This window comes from Ovis canadensis, chromosome 1, assembly GCF_042477335.2.
Source record: "Ovis canadensis isolate MfBH-ARS-UI-01 breed Bighorn chromosome 1, ARS-UI_OviCan_v2, whole genome shotgun sequence".
Taxonomy (NCBI): domain Eukaryota; kingdom Metazoa; phylum Chordata; class Mammalia; order Artiodactyla; family Bovidae; genus Ovis; species Ovis canadensis.
The window spans coordinates 84856931-84861779 of NC_091245.1; the positions used below are offsets into that span (position 1 = coordinate 84856931).

At 39.5% G+C, this 4849-nt stretch overlaps 1 non-coding gene across 1 annotated transcript; it reads left to right on the forward strand.

The window, feature by feature from the left end:
- The first annotated feature begins 461 nt into the window (after positions 1 to 461).
- TRNAS-AGA (transfer RNA serine (anticodon AGA)) lies at positions 462 to 533 on the forward strand. The gene has a single exon. It is a non-coding gene; the product is annotated as a tRNA-Ser (tRNA).
- The last annotated feature ends 4316 nt before the right edge of the window (positions 534 to 4849 follow it).

The following is a 4849-nucleotide window of genomic DNA, read 5'->3' on the forward strand; positions in this document are numbered from 1 at the left end:
CAAAAAAAGAAAGTCTGACACTGTTTCCACTGTTTCCCCATCTATGTCCAATGAAGTTATGGGACCGGATGCCATGATCTTTGTTTTCTGAATGTTGAGCTTTAAGCCAACTTTTTCACTCACCTCTTCTACTCTCATCAAGAGGCTATTTAGTTCCTCTTCACTTTCTGCCATAAGGGTGGTGTCATCTGCATATCTGAGGTTATTGATATTTCTCCTGGAAATCTTGATTCCAGCTTGTGTTTCTTCCAGTCTAGTGTTTCTCATGATGTACTCTGCATATAAGTTAAATAAGCAGGGTGACAATATACAGCCTTGATGGACTCCTTTTCCTATTTGGAACCAGTCTGTTGTTCCATGTCCAGTTCTAACTGTTGCTTCCTGACCTGCATACAGATTTCTCAAGAGGCAGTCAGGTGGTGTGGCATTCCCATTTCTTTCAGAATTTGCCACAGTGGGCTTCCCTGGTGGCTCAGAGGTTAAAGCGTCTGCCTAGAATGCGGGAGACCCGGGTTCGATCCCTGGGTTGGGAAGATCCCCTGGAGAAGGAAATGGCAACCCACGCCAGTACTCTTGTCTGGAGAATCCCATGGATGGTGGAGACTGGTAGGCTACAGTCCATGGGGTCACAAAGAGTCGGACAAGACTGAGTGACTTTACTTACTTACTTATTGTGATCCACACAATCAAAGGCTTTGGCGTAGTCAATAAAGCAGATGTAGATGTTTTTCTGGAACTCTCTTGCTTTTTCCGTGATCCAGCGGATGCTGGCAATTTGATCTCTGGTTCCTCTGCCTTTTCTAAAACCAGCTTGAACATCAGGAAGTTCACGGTTCACATATTGCTGAAGCCTGGCTTGGAGAATTTTGAGCATTATTTTGCTAGCATGTGAGATGAGTGCAATTGTGTGGTAGTTTGAGCATTCTTTGGCATTGCCTTTCTTTGGGATTGAAATGAAAACTGACCTTTTCTTGTCCTGTGGCCACTGCTGAGTTTTCCAAATTTGGTGGCATATTGAGTGCAGCACTTTCATAGCATCATCTTTCAAGAGTTGAAACAGCTCAACTGGAATTCCATCACCTCCACTAGCTTTGTTCATACTGATGCTTCCTAAGGCCCACTTGACTTCACATTCCAGGATGTCTGGCTCTAGATGAGTGATCACACCATCATGATTATCCGGGTCATGAAGATCTTTTTTGTACAGTTCTTCCGTGTATTCTTGCCACCTCTTCTTAATATCTTCTGCTTCTGTTAGGTCCATAACATTTCTGTCCTTTATCAAGCCCATCTTTGCATGAAATGTTCCCTTGGTATCTCTAATTTTCTTGAAGAGATCTCTAGTATTTCCCATTCTGTTCTTTTCCTCTATTTCTTTGCATTGATCACTGAAGAAGGCTTTCTTATCTCTTCTTGTTATTCTTTGGAACTCTGCATTCAGATGCTTATATCTTTCCTTTTCTCCTTGGCTTTTTGCTTCTCTTCTTTTCACAGCTATTTGTAAGGCCTCCTCAGACAGCCATTTTGCTTTTTTTGCATTTCTTTTCCATGGGGATGGTCTTGATCCCTGTCTCCTGTACAATGTCAAGAACCTCATTCCATAGCTCATCAGGCACTCTATCTATCAGATCTAGGCCCTTAAATCTATTTCTCACTTCCACTATATAATCATAAGGGATTTGATTTAGGTCATACTTGAATGGTCTAGTAGTTTTCCCTACTTTCTTCAATTTAAGTCTGACTTTGGCAATAAGGAGTTCATGATCTGAGCCACAGTCAGCTCCTGGTCTGTTTTTGTTGACTGTATAGAGCTTCTCCATCTTTGGCTGCAAAGAATATAATCAATCTGATTTTGGTGTTGACCATCTGGTGATGTCCATGCATAGAGTCTTCTCTTGTGTTGTTGGAAGAGGGTGTTTGCTATGACCAGTTCCTTTTTTTGGCAAAACTCTCTTAGTCTTTGCCCTGCTTCATTCCGTATTCCAAGGCCAAATTTCCCTGTTACTCCAAGAGTTTCTTGACTTCCTACTTTTGCATTCCAGTACCCTATAATGAAAAGGACATCTTTTTGGGGTGTTAGTTCTAAAAGGTCTTGGAGGTCTTCATAGAACTGTTCAACTTCAGCTTCTTCAGCATTACTGGTTGGGGCATAGACTTGGATTACTGTGATATTGAATGGTTTGCCTTGGAAACGAACAGAGATCATTCTGTTGTTTTTGAGAGTGCATCCAAGTACTGCATTTCGGACTCTTTTGTTGACCATGATGGCTACTCCATTTCTTCTGAGGGATTCCTGCTTGCAGTAGTAGATATAATGGTCATCTGAGTTAAATTCACCCATTCCAGTCCATTTTAGTTCCCTGATTCTTAGAATGTCAATGTTCACCCTTGCCATCTCTTGTTTGACCACTACCAATTTGCCTTGACTCATGGACCTGACATTCCAGGTTCCTATGCAGTATTGCTCTTTACAGCATCGGACCTTGCTTCTATCACCAGTCACCCCCACAACTGGGTATTGTTTTTGCTTTGGCTCCATCCCTTCATTCTTTCTGGAGTTATTTCTCCACTGACCTCCAATAGCATATGGGCACCTACTGACCTGGGGAGTTCCTCTGTCAGTATCCTATCATTTTGCTTTTTCATACTGTTCATGAGGTTCTCAAGCAGGGGGGAAATCACAAAAGGGAAAAACTTTAGTACAGAGGTCACACCCATGTGCCCAGTGGGATCTTAAAGGTAAGGGAACAAGTGAAGAATCCTAGACTTCACAGGGTATGAGGTCTGGAGAGGCCTGGAGAGGCAGAACAGGAGGGGCTCCAACCCACTGTTTCAACACTGGAATGGAGGGTCAGTGTTGCCATTTTTTTTTTTCAAGAGAAACTGAAAGTATGGATTTATATAGGAAAGGCATCCAAGGGCTTTTAACAGTAATAGCAAATCCTGTGGGTTAAGACCACAAGGCCACAACAAACAAGATCCACTGGTCTAACTTAACACAATGACCATCTATTTGCAATCCTTTCACTACCACACCTTTATCACAAATAAGTGGCTTTTTATGTAAAAATAACTATTTGAACACATGCAGTGCTTAATTAACATTCTGCGATTAAATAATGTATGGTTTTCCTTCTACTGGGCAATTATGACATTTTGCTGAATCAGGAAAAATGCAATTTTCAATTTTCTTGAGAAAAAGTATTTAATACCTCTCAGCATATAAGAACATTTCAGCATGATGCCAAGTTTGTGCCTAGAGTTCTTTCTTTCTTTTGATTAATGAGAAGTGTTTCCAGTTACCTATTTACCTATGAGTTAAGGAATAAATTAAATAGTTCCCTACACCTGTAAGACAAGTTAGATTTATTCTTTCTGGGATCATCATACCAGATTATCATCATACACACCTGCAAACGAAACGATGGTTTTTCTATCACAAAGAAAATCTGGTAGCCTCAAAATTAGACCTTCCATATTAATCAGGAAATTATTACCATAGGATGCATTTCTAAGAGGGGAATACAGGACTCTAACAATATAGTCGTTGGCAGAAAATTGTCTGACTCTGGTACACACAACATCTAAAGCCACAGCTTGGAGGTTGAACCCTTGCATTATTATTCCATACCAACCAAACCTATTTGCTCATTTATGTAATTGTTCTTAGAGCACAGAAACCATCAGAGGGGAATAAGTTCAGGAAGGAAAATTATACTTCTTATGGTTATAAGGGATGTGGTGCTCAATAGAGTGGAATTACTTCTCCAGTAAAATAAATCAGAGGGCTTCCCAAACTTGTCAAACCTCTAATCATGAATGATGTTTACATTTCCTGTTGGTTTCTAGTTTTATATCCAACATACAGCAAGCAAAAAATATCCAAATCCGTTCCAGAAATGAAAGGCAAAATCTGTCTTACAATTTGGTGGGCCCAAGTAGTTTGGTACCAGAGATTATAAATCTGCCTTTTCTTATACCAGTCTTTCTGATGAGCATGTTTTAAAACTGCATGCCAAATAGTTCAATTGAAACTATTGCTTGTGTAACTATTCTAGTAATGTAAAGGTCTATTACAGTATAACTATGAAAACAAATGAGAGTTTACATACAGGAAATTTCTCCTATAGATCTAGAATGAACTCTCATAAATGGAGATGCAGAATGCAGCATTAATCAAGTTGGGGAAGTATAATGGGTGGAAGCAAATATCCATCTATCACTTCTCTGTCAAATTGCAGAAACTGCCGATTTTTTCTTATAGGAAATATAGGAGTATTGATTGATATTGACTTATCTTGGTATTCAAAATGGTTGTTATTCTGTGTTTATGTCAATGTCAAGAAAAGAGTGTACACTTTCATGACCAGCAACAGGGAACATTCCCCTTCCCCAACGGGTAGGAGCAGCCATCTCTAATAAAGGAATGCTTAATTACATCCCTATGTCACACCTATTTTTAATTTTTTTTCAAATGATTATTTATAGCTCACACACAAGAGCTTTTTGAACAAATGCCTGTATTTTAATTTCACAAGTTCAGAGTTCTATGCTGCATTTTTTTTTTAATCCTCAGAGATACCCAATGCTGGTGGGTTTCAAAGATACAAACTAATCTGCACAGTTGGGGGGCTATATGCCATCCAAAGATCATGAAATTAATGAGGTCAACTTTAAAGGAGCCAAATTTTCTTGAACTGGTTTGATTTGAGCAAAGGGACTCGTTTTCATGTAGTCTTAAAACATTTTTATTAGAGCTATTTAATTTTATGACATTGGTCCAAAGAGTTTGCTAAAAGTCAGGGGAAATCTCCCATATTTCTTTTCTCCCTTTCCCTCTCTTGGCTAT